This window comes from Zonotrichia albicollis, chromosome 1, assembly GCF_047830755.1.
Source record: "Zonotrichia albicollis isolate bZonAlb1 chromosome 1, bZonAlb1.hap1, whole genome shotgun sequence".
Taxonomy (NCBI): domain Eukaryota; kingdom Metazoa; phylum Chordata; class Aves; order Passeriformes; family Passerellidae; genus Zonotrichia; species Zonotrichia albicollis.
The window spans coordinates 99,870,268-99,889,136 of NC_133819.1; the positions used below are offsets into that span (position 1 = coordinate 99,870,268).

At 35.3% G+C, this 18,869-nt stretch overlaps 1 protein-coding gene across 5 annotated transcripts in view; it reads left to right on the plus strand.

Annotated features, from left to right (window-relative positions):
- CDH19 (cadherin 19) overlaps nt 1-18,869 on the plus strand; it is a 114,607-nt gene that overhangs the window by 21,191 nt on the left and 74,547 nt on the right. The window lies entirely within an intron of this gene.

Genomic DNA, 18,869 nt, shown 5'->3' on the forward strand with positions numbered 1-18,869 from the left:
TAAGGTACTGAAAGCACCCAAAATCTGTCAGTTTCAGGCAAGAGAAAACTTCATGTAAATATCAAATTTAGTCAGGATGGTTTGTGTTCTGGATGTCAATGAAGGGCACAAGAGGAAAAGGACAGAGTGGAAGAGGGAGCTTGCGTGAATGACTTTAAGCCTCTGGGTGAGCTCAGGGCAGACCCTGTGCCTATGAAATCATTTTCTATTGTTAGCCTGTACAAAATGTTTGACTGTAAGCCCAGAGGGAAACTAGGCTGGTTTTGTGCCAGGCTACTGTTATCAGGACAGTGTAAGACTGCTGCACTGCACATGCAGAACAAAGAATTACAGATTTACTTTTCTCTGTGAGAGTCAGCTTAATGACCATTATTGTGATTTTCTAAAAAAATCAGTAAAAAACCTTGTGTTCAGGCAGATGTGTTTCTCATGTATTAGAGAAGGGAAACCTTGACTGTGTGTATACTGAGGGTGAAAGGGGAGTTATTTCTACCCTTGGAAGGTGACCTGCCTCAGAATATCTCAGCTCAGATTTGCTGCCCTGTTTTTATACAAGCCTTTAACTTGCATACACAATTATCCTGGTTATCCGCTCTGGTGAATAAAAAATTCTTTCTGCATGTAAAGGCATACAGCTTGGGTTTTCCTCGAGAGAATAAGTACACACAGAGTACATAATGGGGGAGGGGGAGAAAAGAGAAAAACAACACGGCAAACACATTTTAGCAGTATTTCTAGTAATAAGCAATGAGATAATCATGTACCTGAAAACATCTGATGATTCTATACCTCAGTAAGTTGTGCAGCACAGTGTTCTAGTAAACATGAGTAAGAGATTAATGTAGAAGTTAATTTCAAAATTTTTTTTAAATACATTATATGCATTCATTTCAATCCCTACACTTTAGCATTATCATCTAAGAGTGATTCATCTGTTGAATTGTATTTCTGTTTTACCTGTTCTAATAACTACTCAGATTGAGAATCTTAGTTTTGGACGTTGATGGACAGGCCATTTCATTTTAGATCGAGGTTATACTTTCTGCCCACTGTCTTCAGATATGAAGGTGTAAGGCTATAAAAATAGAAAGTACTTTTCACAGGTCATTTGATTCAGCTTTGGGGAATAGAGTGTTTTGATATCGATCATGTCAGGATGTCTTCCTCTGCTTTAACTAGACCAGCTTAACATTAATTACAGAGCATTTAAAAGTCATCTGTTTAAAGGTGAATAGCTGGGAGGAAGGCTAGATGAAAGAACTTAATAAAGTTCTATTTTGGTCGTCATGTATTTTGAACAGCAAAGTGTGTTATCAACCTTGAAGATGATTCACATTCTGTCAGCATGCTCAGGATGTGTAGGTTCCTTTGCAGCAAAACTGGAATGAATGTCATTTTGAATGTGAAACAAATACGTAAAGCAAGTATCCTGAAACATAATTTCTCTAAGGAAGTTGTCACTGTCAAAAGTCATGAAGTGATTTAGTGTCAAGGAGACTCTAGATAGTTTTGCTTCTTTCCTCAGGGCTCACTGATATTAATTATTTGGAGGAATCTGTATGTTCCTATGAAACAATAAAGGCAAGGAATATTGACTCTGAAATAAATAGTTCCATTAAGTAAAATAATTAATGTGAAATGCAGCTCTCTCAAAGTCCTATATACATTTGTGCTGCCAGAGATCCTAAATTGTGTTTTCCTGAGTACTTCCAAAGAGATAAAAGTATACACTGGTAAATAAGCAATATGGCATATCTACTCTGTTAAGATGTTTTTAATTAGGTTAAGCTGAGCATAGGACATGGAGTTTTCCTTTATGGGTTACCTGAGACTAAATCTTTTGGTTTCTATAAACAAGTTATGCCACAGCTTGTGCTAAATAAAATGCAAACTTCTCAACTTGGTGGCTGTTTTACTCAGCTCAAGTCCTTTTCAGGGGACAATGGCCTTTTAAAATCCATTATTTGCTTGCCAAATTCTGAAAAATTAATATTCATTGACTCCTTTTGATAATTCGGGTGGCTCATTGTGGTAATCCCATGTGCTGGCAAGGACCAGACACAGTCATATATTGGCTTGTAAATTAATCTTAGCAACCTGGTGACATAGTACCATATTTTGCATAGGATGAATGAATAAACTGGTCACATCTGTGTAAATTCAGTTTTGGTATATGCTACTGTATGGTCAGCTTGTCTTATTCTGGCAAATGATTATATGATACCTAATGGTGAAACTCTTGGTTTGTCTTTTCTGCTATGATTTTTGTGAGAAAAGAAGGGTTGTACTTCTTGTTAGCTAGGTCTCAAATATCAGCTCTTGTTGCTTTATTTTATGGATTAACATGTACAATAGTAGATTTATAGTAAAATTCCATCAGAAAATACTTGAATTTATCTTTCTAGAGCAAACAAAAGCTGGTTAGAGTGATTCACCTTGCAAGTTATGCAAAGTATAACATCTTCCTAGAATCACAGGGTATCTCTGGTTAGAAAGAATCTAAAAGGAACATTGAATCCAATTCCCTGCTCCTCAGAAGAGTAGCCTACCTCTTATAGAGAAAAACACTTGCTTTATCCAGTGCTAATCTCACACTTAGGAGTCCTACTGAACACGAGACACTCCATAAACAAGACAGACATGCTGTTTTGATTGTTGATAACTGTGGACCATCTCTGAGTAAAGAGATCTTCATCTTAAAGGGATGTTGGAAGTCTTCTGGATAACCAGTTTTGAAAAATGTGTTGGGCTTTTTTTTTATTATTCTATAAAACTAGATTATAAGACAGCATTTACCAGTTTCCTGGCAGTTTTTCAAAATGATTTTGATCTGCTGGATGACTGATGTCCTTCAGTATCAAGGGTTCTGTTGACAAAACATGTCTTCTTGAAGATGATGTAATGGGAAAACTGGCAGATAAGAAGTAATACACAGCAGGGTGAAAACTTTGCACCATGCCCCTATGAACTAAGACAGTAACACATGTTGTTTCCATGAGATCACAATTCTGGCAAAATTAAAAATTGCAAGTGAGGATATAAAAGGCAGGGAAAAAAGTTGCTATTATTGGTTGAGTTAGAAGATTTACTCCACGATTAATTTTAGCGTCACTGAAACTCAAATTTTAGATCTTTCAATCCTCAATCTGCACTGAGTGCAGTTCCTCCTAATAACAATTTATGAACAAATAGATTCTCACTATTTAGAGGGGGCCTGTGGTGCTCTAAAATAAGAACTTTCAGTAGCTTGCTTTTTATATTATATATCTATTCAGGAACCCTCTGTACATATAGTAGCCAGTCAAATAATCTGCAGTTTGAGAGAAGCAGTTCATCAAAGAGGAGGGCTTTGAAGATGATCAGAGGTTTGGAATACCTCTTCCATGAAGACAGGCTGAAAGAGTTGTGCAGCTCTGCCTGGAGAAGAGAAACCACCTGACTGTGGCCTTCCAGTGCCTAAAAAATCTTAAGAAAAAGAAGAAAGAGAAGGGCTTTTTACCAGAGCATGTAGTGGTAGAACAAGGGATAATGCCTCCTAAATAGAAGAGGGTAGCTTTAGGAAGAATTTTTGTACTGTGGTGCTGGTGAAACACTGGAATAAGTTGCCCAGAGAAGTTGCACAATCCCTGAAAGTGTTCAAGGCCAGACTGAATGATGCTCTGAGAAACCTGATCTATTGGAAATTGTCTCTGCCCGTAGCAGGGGGTTGGAACTAGATTGTCTTTAAGGTCCTTTCAAAACCAAACCATTCTGTGAGTATGAGTCCCTCAAGTCCCCTCAGCACTACAAGTAAAAGGCATTATCTGCTGGCCATCAGCCCAATATCAAGACATCAGAGACATGTCAGAACAGGCTCTGAGCCTGAGATTGGTGCCTGAAGGGAACATTTTTACAAATGTTAACAGAGCATAATATCTTTGATTTTCTGATATTTCCTATTAATAGGCCAAGGACCTTGGTATTGCACATACAATTCTGCTCAACCTCATCAAGATGTATTTTTTTTCTGCTTGAATCACAGCAAGATATGTTTTGTAAAAAAAAAAAAAAGCTTATCTCATCAGAATGAAAATCGAATTCTGACAGGGGAAAGATTTTAACAATAAAAGCTGTGAAAGTCTCCTGAAAGTGAGAGTCAGTCCAATCTGACACAATAAATTGTTTTACTGTTGAACAGAGTCCCACTAACAAGTATAGATTACATGTGGAAGACCTGGTTTTGCCTGCAGCTAATGTACCTAGAAGATGTATTAACTGTGTAACTCTCCTATTTACAGGCAGTAGAAAGAGTTTCTATTTAAGTATAGGGTAAAATGGAAAAGAATTTGAGCACTAAATTTTAAAGTCAGCCAGATATTCAAAATATTTAACATTAGTAACTGACTTAATGTTCTAAATAATCTAGAAGTCTACGTCTGTACCTACAAGTAAAGTATTCATTATTATTTACTGGAATATGGAATTAAAAATTACATTAGTCACTGATATTAAAACGCCAGACAGGCAGAGGAGGTGTGCTCTGTATTGTGCTGCAAGCCTCCTAGGAACTATTAGTACTTCATGCTTTAACAGGCTGAAAATGAAGTGCAAACTCATCAGTGTAATTATTTCTTCTCTTCCTTTTGTGGAGGCTATGCTGAAGGGTGGACATCTTTAACTTAATCACTGATTACATTTGTTGCCATATGAATCTGTAAAACAAGTATAGCAAATCTGTTTCTATGCTGAGTTGTTGGGAGCCCCAGTTCCTGCTCTCAAATCTGTAGCTCTGCTGTATGGAAAACAGAAAACCCACTTTTTCCTGCTGGTGGTTTGAATTGGTCTAATTTGTTCTGGTAATGGCTCCAGATGTCACAGTATAAAAGGAAGCCCAGCCCCGCAAAAAAGATTGCCATTCTGACCTTCTATTGAATTCTAGAGCTCTTGCCCGTTTTTGTCTTGTGAACAAACCCAGCACTCACAAACATGCTGAATGGAGTGGGAAAAACAGCTTGACTCTTGTGAAAGAAGTTACAGGCAGAGCTGAGATGGCCGCTTGCCACTTTCCCTGTCAGGGTGACATCTGCCACAGTTTTCTGAGCTGCTTTTTTTTTGGGGAAAATGAACCTTCACCTCAGCAGGGCTGATCGTCTCCCCCCATCCCTGTACCTTTTTTCTGTTTCTTTTTTTTCAGAAAATTTTGTGATTTTCCTTCTGTTTCTGGAGTCCATCTTTTAGGAGAGATGAAAACTCTATCTTATCGGGTTTTTATTTCTTCAGCAAGACCCTGACACTATTTCTCTTCTCATACAATAAAAATTTATTTTATTGCACTTACCACTCTATTTGTCCTGGCAAAAAAAGGTCATCAGAGTAATTCCAAATGAATACAGACAGATGCTCACACTGATAATAGTCCACTTACATGATACAGGCAGGCAACATGATTCATCCATCTTTGCCTTTAGTTCATATATTTTGTTAACTGATCTTCGCCATGTTCAAGAACAAATGTGTGAAGTTTCAATTTCCCTGTTTACAGGAGGAAGTAACAAATCTTAGCAATACTGATTTTGTGTGCAAATATGTCTGCATATGTGTATGCACATGGGTGTGCATTTGTGTGTCTCTATATATTTCCAAGGTCTTGTCACTTACATTGTTGCCATAACTGTTTTCTAAATAAGTCTAAACATAGCTCTGCCAAAAAACTAGATACAGAGCATGATATAGTTGCAGCTTTCATAGGCAGAGAAAGAGTCAAAAAAAAATAAGAGAACATATTCACAACCCTACTCTGCTTGGTGAGAGTGTAAGTACCCTTGGCAACCCAACAAGAGCATAGATTTTGATCTGTCCTCCTAACTGCCTCAGATGTACTATTCAGCATCCTCCAGGGCAGAGCCATGCTGCTTGGCAGAGGGAAGAATCTCCCAGTGTTACATGAAGCTGTCTCTATTTAATGAGAGCAGAAAAATAGGGAATAACTACAAAAGACGAGACCAAGTGACAGTCAAAGATATAGTGTACAAATTACCCATAAGAACATTTTGGAAGAAGACTGTAGCCTTGCTCATGCAAATTCATATTTTCTCAATTACAGAAACCCAACAAGCATGTGCACTACTTCATGATTATTTTCAGGAAGCAGAATTATGTGGATACATATTTTGTTCAATATAAAGAATTCAAATGAGAAACAATTCGTTACACTGAAATAAAATATTCTTTTTGAGCATTGCATTCAAGAGAGCAGAAAGCAAGTAAGAATTAGAGACTAATGTTAAAGCCAGCTGAAAATATAAAAGATTTTGAAAATTAACGTTAGAACCTGTCTTGGACTTTAAAATATTATTAAGGATCTTCCCCATGATATTTCTTGTAGGATACATATGGGAGAAGAAAACTCTCTCCTACGAAGTGTGCCTATTTTTATATTTATCTTTATACATTTATGTCTATCTTCATATCTTTATTCATTATTTCTTTATCACTATCTTTATCAATAACATATTTTTATTAAATTTTATCTTCAAAGTACTCTTCATTGTGCTAGATCACTCCTTTTCAAGTTGCTTTCAATTTACACAAAAGAAGCCTTTAAATATTCAAATACTGAACTGCATATTTCAATTGGTTCCTGTTCTTGCTTTAAAATGAAATTCATGTAAAAAGTATGTTAATTATGAGGTTTCTACTTTGAATCAAGCCCACAATGGACAGATTAGACAGTGTAGAAAATTGAGACAAGTTTATTATTCACTTATCTGCCAGACAATGCTGGAGTTCAAAAAGACTCACAGTCCACTGAAACCCAGAATAAGAGTTTTGCTATTTCCTCTTGTATCTGATATGATTTTTACTCAATCTGCAAAGCAAGATTCCTTTTCTTTGCAGAGCATTGTGGTGCATTGCTAAGCTACTTCTTTGTTTTTGTGTTAGAGACATGTAAGTGCTGAATTCAATTGTTCTTTCATCAGAATAATTCTTATTTTTACAATTAATAAAGAATAGTAGGCTGTACATAAATGTGAAATATATGTATAATAAAAAAAAAAAAAACACCAAAACCAAAGCCTCATGGAAGGAAGGAAGGAAGGAAGGAAGGAAGGAAGGAAGGAAGGAAGGAAGGAAGGAAGGAAGGAAGGAAGGAAGGAAGGAAGGAAGGGAGAGAGAAAGGGAGAAAGAAAGAAAGAGAGAAAGAGAGAAAGAGAGAAAGAGAGAAAGAAAGAGAGAGAGAGAGAAAGAGAGAGAGAAAGAGAGAAAGAGAGAAAGAAAGAGAGAGAGAGAGAGAGAGAGAGAGAGAGAGAAAGAAAGAAAGAAAGAAAGAAAGAAAGAAAGAAAGAAAGAAAGAAAGAAAGAAAGAAAGAAAGAAAGAAAGAAAGAAAGAAAGAAAGAAAGAAAGAAAGAAAGAAAGAAAGAAAGAAAGAAAGAGAGAGAGACAAGCGTCAGGAAATATGACACTTACTGGGCCAACCACCCTTCTCCAAGGATTCATGCTGTCTGGAGATTTCTATGCAACTGTTTTGTTTTTTCTCTCTCCATTCTCTGTTATTTATCATCAGTCCACCTCTTTTTTTTTGTTCTTTGCAGTAGCAACTGACTCCCACCAGCACTAGCAATTTGAGGTCACTGAGGCAAGTGCCTGTGTCCTGCTAGAATTGATTGTTGCTCCAGGAGTATGACACTCATATGACAGAGCAAGGTCACTCAACTTCTTCCCCCCCATTTCTCATGTCTATTCAGGTAGCTATCACTTCAAGGTTCTACCTCCCATCCTGTCATGTCATTTCTTATTATACTACCACATAAAAAATAGAGAGTACTCCAACCTTTATGAGGTATTATCTCCTAAGTATTGCTTTGCTAACAGTTCAGAAACACACTCTTCACTAAAAAACTTATCACTGAGGTATACTGTTTTAAAAATACAGGGTTTTTTTTCTAGTAACAAGTTTTACTACAGGGAAAAAGCTGCAAAGAAAGGAGGAAGCCAACTCATTAGGAATAACCTATTAAATCTTTATGAAAATATGTTGTAGAGGAGTCATATATCTGCAGGGGATGACATAAATAATAATTCAATGTGAAGTAAAAATTCACTCAAATACCTATGATAGTAACTTTTGTTGATGTAAAGCACTTTAGGATACTCCATAAGTGCCATTAGGCTATTTATCTTCGAGCAAAAAAGCATTCAGGAGTAGTGCAAGATTTTTTGTTTAAAATGGATAAACTTATTTGCATATTAAAAATCAGCCTCATGCTCTGACATCAGTTCTCCACTCTCAAAGAGGTGCAAAATAGATGTATTTTTGTAAGTATGTGAAGCAAATTTCTCACCTTTTTCTTTTGTTTTGTTGACTTGATATAGTTACTTTACCTTATTCTGTGTAGGAGTGAATGGCACATGCATTGACAGATTTCTAAACCTGTAATTTTTATCTGATGGCCCAGTGTCTGAAGCGTCCGGAATGTTTTTAAATTAATATTAATCCAGAACTGAATTAAATTCTCTGAAGGAAGAAAAATTATTGATTGTTCTATTTCACTGATTTTCAGAAAAAATGATTGGATGAAAACACAAAACTTGAGGTCAGCCCTCACTAGACTCTCTCCATTATCTAACAAGAATTGAAAATGCTATGTTTTTACCCATTTTTTATAATCAAGTTAAAATGGAAACAGAGTTTCATATGAGGTCCAGCTGCTGCAGTCACTAGTGCAAATCAAAATCACTTTCTTCATACCAGTCCTGGTGCCAGGTTATCTGGCACCAGATAAGAGTTACAGTGGCACAAGTACAGGGGAAAAAAAAAGGCACAGTCTAAGGCAAATGACATAAGAAAATTGAAATTATTTCAGAGAAGTATGGAGAAATAAATTTTGAAAGAAAAGATCCTTTCTTCCACATTTCATTCAATGGGTTTAAGAATTACTAAAGGTTAAAAACATGTTCACCCGTGCAGTATAAATCAATCTCTAATTCTTGGATAACTGGTAGAAAATTTGGGTCAGGACAATTATTACATTGTTGAAAACTGACTTTTAGGAACAAATTTCTACTGCAGCCTTTTGACATTTAAAAACATGATTTTAAGATAACCTTATATCCCAGGCCCTTGGTATCATAGAGGAAAAACCAAAACAACTGGGTTGGACCTTAAGGCATCGTTAGGTCTTTCCTCTTTCAAAAGGCTGAATCATCTGAACTTAAAACATTGCTAACAGATGTTTCAATAGTTTGGCCTAAAAGCCAAACGTTATCACGTATCTTTCCTCCTGCATCCAGACCTCCACCACCATCAATTTTTTTTGCTACATCACATTGTAAATTCCTGTATAAATCACCTCTAACTCAATGTCTATCAGTTTATAACCAAGAGATAACTTACCTGTTCTCACAGCTGGATTTATTCCCATGACACCTATACTCATGCTGTCTCATATAGAATGACATTCATTATTTTGTTGTCTTCCTATGAAGATCACAGTGCATATTTTATCCTACTCCTTCATGTATGGCTTGCCTTTTTTTCCCATGTTCTTAGCAGATTTCAATATTTCAAAAAAGTAATATATTGCAATAGACTGCCTTTTCACAATTACACTCTTCTTTATTAAACACCACAAAACCTATGTAGGCTTTTCAAAATATTCTGCATGGTGAGATTTTCCTCAGTTCTGTGGACCTATAGCCTAATCCACAGCATAATCTTATTGCTTGGGTGGTTCGAAAGCATTCAGATGTAATGATCTGTAAGCATCTCTATTAATTTGTTTGAAATATTACTTTTATTTTGATTTTTAAATTTCCTCAAAAAAAACTTGCATTTTCTCTCCATTCAGGAGTCTGATTCCAATATTTGCTCTCAATCATATTTTGCCACTCTGCCAACTTATGTCTAAATCATTGCATTGTTTATCCCTGGGATTGTGTAAATGACCAAAATTAATATTGATGTTTGTTACTTTGATGAAGCTTCCAAAACAAACAGAAAAGCACGTTTACTTTATATGTGAAATTATTAGTGTAACCAAAGCAAAATGATGCAACTAAACTGGCTAAGATAAACTAGAGATAAAAAGGTTCAGGTCTATGCATGTGTTATAAGAAAGCAAATATACATATGTGACCTCATCTTTCCTCTGGAGAAAGATATCTGTAGCTCACAGAAACAGGATGTATACATGAAGAACTCCATATGCCCATGTTTTCATAGGCTTATCATGAGTGTTTAATTTTTGACAGTTCTGTCTCCAGATGATAATATATCTAAGCATGTCATCACATGCTTATAACTTGTCATGCTTGTCATGTCTCTCTAAATTTCTAAACTTTCTCCAGAATCACTGCAAAAATGCTGCCCTCCATCCCTCCCTTCCCCAACATCTCTTGAGCTCCCTGTGAAAGACACCATCACTAAATCACCAGCAATGCCCACTGCATGCTGAATGGCTTAGAAGATGACTAATGTGAATATTTTGGCTTGATAAATTTTAGTGAAAAGATGACTTCATCGAATCTGAAAGGCTTTGAAGACAGATATCAAGGTATATTGTCATTGGAAGTTACTGAAGGTCATGGCTCACCTTCCTTCTCCAAAGCATCTTCTTGTATCATTTGCCAAGTTTCAGACTAAGGATGTTTTGATTCACAAAAGTACTCTGAAAGCAGGGTATATTGTGCCTGGTTTAGTGCTCTTTTCTGCTTCCCATAATAATTTCCCATATAGTTACTCATTTCTGCTTCCCATCTTTTAAATATCAGAAATATGAGCAATCCCAAAAGATGACCAATCCCCTCTTTTGTGTGCAAAAGAGAAATGGAAAAAGAATGGGGAAAATTATAAATATTCAAAGACACAGAGAAGTTAAACAATAAATGAGGGCATTCTAGGAACCTCAGAAAGAGTTTTATTGTAAATGACATATAACTTAATAATCAGAGAGTACCGTGTGTATGATAAGTATCAAGAAGGAAAAAAAAAAAAAGGAAAACAGCCCTAGAACTGTAGTTATAGGAGACACCAGATAAATTAAGTAAATTAAGTAAAATACACAAAAATTCATTGGAGTCTAGGGCATTGCTAGGAGTGGTAGAACATGCTTGGCTAGATTGTCTTAGAAGTAATTAAAATACTGTAACAGGAAAAAGCCTTCCTACAAGTACATCAAAGAACAGAAAAAATCTTAATACTTTGCATTATTCATATTTGTCTAATAAATCAAAAAGATAATAATCACTGTTCTTTGAGGAGCTAAATGGTAGTTCACTAATCAAAGATAACATGGTAACTATCACATGTACTTTTTGTAAAGCAGAACTGTACATCGATTTTGAATGTCAGAGTTAAAGTCACCATCCCCAGCAGTAATATAAATAATCACAACACCTCATCAGTTTTTCCTCTGTGAGCATGAAATAAAACTGCTGAAGCCTGAAATGAATAATTTATCTCAGAAGATGGCAATAGCGGTAACATCAACAGTTACAGGAAAGGAAATAAAAACTTCTGTTGTCTTAATCATTTTGTGGTGAGACACACAGTCTGTGCCCCACTGCCTTGTTCCCCTCCTCCCTGGAAGGAAAACTGACGCAGCAGTGCCAGTGGATGAGGCAGGGATGTGCCCCTTGCCCTCCTGTCTCCGCCTTTCCCCTTCCCGCAGGGCTGCCCCTGCGCCATCGCTCTGCCAAGCGCCTGCAGGAGCAGCGGCCTGGGAGCCAGGCAGGCCCTGCTTGGAGCACACACCAGAAGCCGCCCCCTCACCTCAGGATTCTTGCCTTGCTGATAGAGGCCTCTTTTTAACTTCAGAAGCAGGGAACCAGGTGTCAACGCATGGGGCTTGGAAGGATTAATTTTTTTTTTTTTTTTTTTTTTTTTTTTTTTTTGTATCTGCAGTCCTGCTTTACCTCTGTGCTGGCAGTTTAGGAGATTTTCAATTATCCTCATCAGAGTGTTCAATCATGCAGCTTCAATAAGTAAAATAACTGGGTCTAAGCATGTTTTTTTTCTGATGGATGTTGTGGTTAAGAGGACATGACAGTGAGCTGCAAGAGTCATTATCTATTAATTTTGCTGGTTTATTTTAGTAAGCAATTTATAGCTTTTCCAGAATGTCTTTTACATTTTCCGCTCATTAATTGAGTCCCATTTATACTATTTCTTTGGCATTAAAAGATGTATTGCACTATTTAAAGTCTTAATTTAGCCCATATGTCAAAACTATATCTAAATGAGCCACTTAGAGCACTTTTGTATGAATTGCATTATGTATGTCTTTCCCTCTCTGTCTTTTTTATCCTTGCAGTTTCAGTTTCCTTATTAGATGGTAGGAAAGGAGCAAATAAAATATAAGTATAATAAGCAGCAACATTAAAGCACAACTTGGGACTTCCAAGTCAAGTTCAAGCTGTAGAAGATATTTTTAGTGCCTGAAAATCCCTGGCTTTTCATTTATCTGTTTTCCTAATGTGTGCACTGAAGTTATTGCTGCCATCCTTAACAAAAAGAAGGCTCATACTTTCTTAAGAGAATCTCTCCTTTTTATACTCATGTTAGGGAGACAAAGCAGCAAAAAATAGAAGAAAGCATCAAGGTGGACAATTACCAGAATGCCTTTCTCAAAGCTCATCTAGTCTTTCACCTTTTGACAGTCCTTTTACTCCAGGAAAAAAAGACCAAAACAAAACAAAACCAAACCTCTCCACCCTGGTATTACTGAGCCTAGGGCACATTCTGGGTTTAAAAAGGATGTTGTTTTTTTGATTTTTTTCCTGGAAACTCTTCTGCAGGTTTTGTATGCATATTTGATTTCTGTCAAGTAATTTCTTCTTGTTTCATATATTAGCTGCTTAAGCAGTGAACTAGATAGTATACTGGTTTACATTTTTATATTTTCCTTTAAGGTCTTAATTGAATGTCCCACGGACTGCAAACTAGACTGCAAATATTTACCCCAGGGTACAAGAAACATTGTTCTTTCCCGTGGTTGGAAGCAGGCAGTAACATCTCCCTTTGGGAGTAGTGCATTTGCACTGTTCAAATGTGCGTGTAACTTAGATGCTGATATGGATGTTCAGAGTAATGATGTTTGTCATTTGCTCCACTGCAGATGTGAGAAGCTCTTTTCCACTTATCACTACATGAGGTGTCACTCTTAAAGGTCTTTATGCTCCTTTATTTATTCATAGAGATTGATGAACTTTTTTTCTACTTTATCTTTTTATAAGCAAAGTGTGACTCTTAGATTACTTAAAGCATGTACTATGTATTTAGGATCTCAATTAATAGTAACCAAGACAGTTTTTTGCTCATAAAACTGTATTTTCAACAGAGATATTATTTCCTTCTATGCTATTTTGTGCTGGTATAGTGCATATTATAAGATACAATATTGCCAGTGGTTATAATAATGATCTTTAACATCTGTTCTTTGCAAATACCAACTGTTTCTTAATTTGGTGCCATATTTAAAAACAATTACCAGCTTTCAGCCTTCCAATTTAATGTCAAGTCATATTTCATTTCTATGTATTTTACTACGCAGCTGATTTTGTTTCCTTTGTTATATAGCTGAGCTTTAGCTTATAACAGATTGCTGGTTTTCTCATGTTGGATATATTTGATGATGTGAATAGCACTCCTTGTTTTCTTGTTCTGTTGGCTGCTTTATTTCAAGCCTGGTAAAAACCCCAAAAAAATCATCACAACAATTTTACCAATTTCCCCACTTTTTTCCTGAGCAAGAATTTAAATGTGCTACAATCTGGAGACACCTCTACAGATATATAATACCTGGTAGTGTTGTTTCTTTCTAGCAAATACTTTTCATGTGGATCTAAGCAATTATTTATTTATTTATTTATGCTATATTTTGGAAGACTTTGTGTTTTGGGCTGAACACCTTTATGATACTCATATGGGAAATCATTCCAGCCCCTGGAGCGCTAATTTAGCTTCTCCAAAAACAAGAAATAGAACAAATCTGAACCCAAATCTTATGGGTGAGATGGTAAATTTTTACTTATCAATGTTTATACATAAGGACTTTATTGGGGTTATTTGCTCAGATCCTAATTTGCTCATTATTTTTTCAAGAAATGCACCTTCACCAGTCCTTGAGCCTTGTGCAGAGTCCTTTTCCCACCACAGTGGAAAGAATTGACACATATTTTTTATTTATTTACTCTGTGGAAAGGCCACAGTTATTTGGGCCATTTTGAAATATTATCACCTTCTCAGAAACCTGTCCTCTCTTCCAGATTTACTCTGCTCTGTTGGAAATGTTTTTTACCTTTTTCGTCTTCAAGCTGAAGGTGTTGAAGGAACCTGAAACTGCTTAAGGATTTGATCAGGCTATTGATAAGAGTAGTTCAGAAAAAGAAGAGAGAATCATGTTACCTTATATTGGTTTGCTACCTTCCTTTGATAGCTTTCTGGATCAGTTAACATTACAAACTGTTGAAAACTGGCTCCAACTCTGGGTAGACCTCAGTCTCATCCAATGTGGCTATTCCAATGTTCCTGCAGTTACCTCTGTCTTGGTGCTGCATTTATTTCAAATTTCTGCTAAACATATTTTAAGTACTCTTGAAATTCGTGGTCATAAATATTCTCAGAAGAATGCGTGATCTGCAAAAATATTTTTAAAAATTATTTTAAGTATTTATCCCTGTAACTTTTATTATAATATAGATAAAGAAGGGTGGATATTGCATTTAGTGAACAGGAAGTATGTACCTTGCAAATATTGATGCAATAGGTTGATGCAAAATTCTGGTACAAAATTGGTTGAAGTGATCGATATAGTTAAACATAGCCAAGATGCATTTTACCTGTACTAAACACCAGGAATACTTGTTTTCCCTTAAGACAAGAAAGTAATTTGAATTTATCAAGAAAACTGAGTAAAAAGAAAGCAGACAAATTTTTTACTTTAAAAAATATCTGTGAATATATAGTTTTCATTTGTGCTTGTAGCTATGCTTCCGTAATAGCAATATACAGAAGCTGAAGTCTCAGAACATTTTCTACCTGTTCCTGACCTGCTACAGTTACTAAACAGAATATTCAAATTCTTATGCCTCCATAAGCTATTGGAAAATCTTTAGATTTTCAGACTCACAGACTCATCTTTGGTAAATTCAAAGATGATAATTTCTCTGTACTGGAAGTGCTGTGTTATGAACATACAAATTTACCCAGGTTGTTTTGGGGGATTTTTGCTGTTGAAAGAATATCCCTTTTCTGACATTTCCCTATTTATTCTCAAAACAAATAGATCAAATACAGATGATGAATTATTGTCTTTAATTTATGAATATCAGACAATCTTTAAAAAGAACCTCTGATTTTTAATTTAAATATTTAGGGTATATATATATTTGCATGAAGGAACTCTATTGTCTTTGGCTATGGTACCTAACACAGTGAAAATACTATTTCTTAGAGTCTCCTTGACATTTCTGTTCATACTAGGAAAAACTAATAATATTATTAACCTTCTGGGGTAACACTTCAGAATAAATTTATTTCTTGAGCAGTACCCTTATTTTTTTTTACAGAATTATATTTCTATTAGTTTGAAGGTTTTATGAAATTAAATCAAGTGTTAAAGGTGTAACATGAAAGAGTGAATTAGTTTATGACAACGTATTTGCATTTGAAGCAAAAAGGGCAGAAAGTCAAATACAACTAAAAATGAAATGCTGTATCATTGACCTCTAGAGAATGAATATTATTTCTTGTAATATTCCTGTGTTAATTTTATTAGCCACAAATTACATTTTTGAACCTGCACATTCCCTTTCAATATTTCTTATTTTAAGAATGATTGTAAAAGTTTATGTATAAAAATTACCATGCTAAAATCTGTAACTATTAGGTCACATTGAAAAAGGAAGATGAGAAAGACTTATTGCCTTGTGTGATGAATATTAGGGTATTTTTCTGTATACTTTGTTTCTACTTTTGTTGAATATGATCTTTTGGAAAATTCCTAATGGCATAAAATTTTTCATAAACCTATTGTATCTGGTTAGTTAGATAAATTAATGGAGAAAAAATAATCTGTGATATGTAATGAAATAACTTCTTCTGAAAATATCATTACTAGACTGAAAACAAAATTTATTTCTTGTGTTGACGAAGAAACGTTTGAATGCTAATGTTCCTAGAAACATAGGTTCCAGAAAGTTTTATGATGCAGGAGAAGGTATCAATTTATACATCATCGAATTGATGTGGTATGTTGTTTGCATGTCATTTTTTTGAGAACTTAGTTTATTGCTTAGAATTATAAAATTGAAGGTAAATTTATATATATTAAAATTTATAAAATTAATTATTAAATTAATGAAAATTACTTTATTCATAGCAAAAATTAAACATGCAGAATATATGCTTTGACCTAGGAAGAGATTGCAAATCTAAAGTTTTAAACACCCTCGTAAATCTTCCTCTTGAATCTCTTAGCTGAAATGAGAATGCAACACTTTTTCATTTATTATCTGTATTGGGTTTTTCTTTGTGTGGACTAAATAAATTTTTACTATGTTCAGAATGCTGAGCAAAGACATGTAAATATCTACTTATAAGCATTTACCATTTTTCTTGACTGCCTCAAAATCTTTATGCTATAGGGAAAATGTTATCTTTTGAGTAACAGAGAATCTCAAATTCCAAAACACTGTGGTAAATTCAAACTTGTGCTACGAGATTTTTTGGTACACTTGATTTGTAGAATGGGCTGCTTAAATTCCTTTGGAATTTATTAGTCTCAAATCTTGTTATAAACAAAGGGCATCAAATACATTCTCTTAAAAATCAAGAACGTTTTTTTCAAATTATAGTCTCAAGAATAAAATGAAATAATAACTAATATTATCACAATTACCATATTAATAAGTCATAGTTAAAACATGGACAATTAGAATTACTGTGCTCAAATTTCCTGGTATGTTCACTTTATTTTTCTTTCATCATTTCTAGTGGCCTGTTGTGTGCTAAGGTCAGTAGCTTCAGTGAGGGTTAAAGGAAATTTTGCATTGAAGCATCAGCATCTGTAGCCTTTCGGTGGAAGTAGCTGGCTCTTGGGATGGTTAACATCTTCCCCATCACTGCTTGAAGCCTTTTTCTTTTTTTTTTCCCCCCATTTGTAGTATCTTGATCTTTCCTCATTGGTCTGCAGGACCATGTCGGATCCAAATGCACTGTCTCTGCGTGTTTTACATGTTGATTCAGGTTACCAGGTTACATCCTCCTCAAAAACATTGGTATGTCATCTCTGGCACCATTCCCTGCCCATAATTTTAAGGTTTTTTTCTCTGATCCTGTGCGTCCCCTTTTCCATGCAGCATTTCACTCCGGGGTCATAGAGAGTTCATTCTGCACCAAACACAGCTGCTGAATATGGATATCAAGCAGCTATCAAAGTGTATGGAGCTATACAGAAAAATGAATGTCTATACAGAGCTGCACAATTTTACAAAGCCAAAGAAAGAGAAACAAAATCACATAATTATTAAACAACACAAAATCTGTAGTCCATAACTAGCAATGACCTTGTTCTGCACAGTTCGAAGGCTGAGCTTGCTTTCTTGAAAAAGGAGGTGCAAAGATATAGTCCATTTATAAGGCATTTATATCATCACTCACTGACTGAAAGGCCCTGAGTCACTGGCAATGGAAATCTGATAAATCTGATAACCTGATTGTCTTGTTAGACATAGGCGTAGTAGATGTTTTTCTTTTTTTTTACTTATTTTAGAGCTGTATGAGGGACTATGCAGCAATTATTCTCTGCAGGTCAGGCCTGGAGCAAACTTTTAATACAGAGCTTGCAAAGGCACATGGCATTTGAATTTGTTTTCTGTAACACAGTTTAAATTAACAAGCTGTAAATCTTGAAACTGCTACTTTCTTCATACAGTCCTGACTGATGGTGGCAAAGACCTGCAACACTGCTTGTATTTAGAAGTTTACTTTATTGGGAAACTGCAGTTCTATGAGGTAGTAAAATGGAAATACAATGGCTGAAGGAAAAAATTGGCAAGTCCATATAATGCAGTGCAGAACTACATAGCTGTGGCTACACTCTTTGCTAAATTTAGCCCTGATATTCCTTTTCAAACCAGTTTCAGTGATCTTACATATTCTGACCAGGTAGCTGCCATAGCTATGAGAATGCTCCACAGTACATATGGGCCCTGCATACAAGACATGTTTAGTTGTCTGGCACATATAATACCTGAAGAAATTCAGATGAGAGATACAATAAAGAGCTATACTCATCTCTACTTCAGTCTGTGTCATTTTAATGAAAAGCAGATCTATTTTCTGAGGTTACATACAATCACACAAAATCAGAAGTGTACCCAAGCAGATAAACCCTGCTTTTAGGTACTTTTAGCATACTGGTACCTGTGAAAGAAGCTACACGTATATATATTGTCCATGTATCTTAGCTTCTAGATTACTAACTCAGTTTTCCTCTGTCACATGCATTTTTCAGAGTTTTATGGTGCAAACTTTCAGATTTCAAATCTTCATTTGCAAACAGACATGGAATTTTGTTAAGGAGAAAGGAAGACTTCACCTTTACAGTCTATAAAATATTCACCTACAAACACATGATACAAAGAAAACTTTTGTCAAAATGGCCAAATTTGAGACTAGACATGAATACAAAAACTGCTGATCTTGAAAATACTGGGAAATTTGAATTTCCACTTCGGAAAGCATGTTATCTGGCCAAGGTGAAAAGTAAAAAAAAGTAGATTTTAATTTTAAAAAAAGTAGATTTTGTTTAATAAAACAACAGAATCCAAGCATCCCATTTCATCCTTGCTAGATTTAGCTTCTCTAAACCTTCCCTAAAGAGCAGAG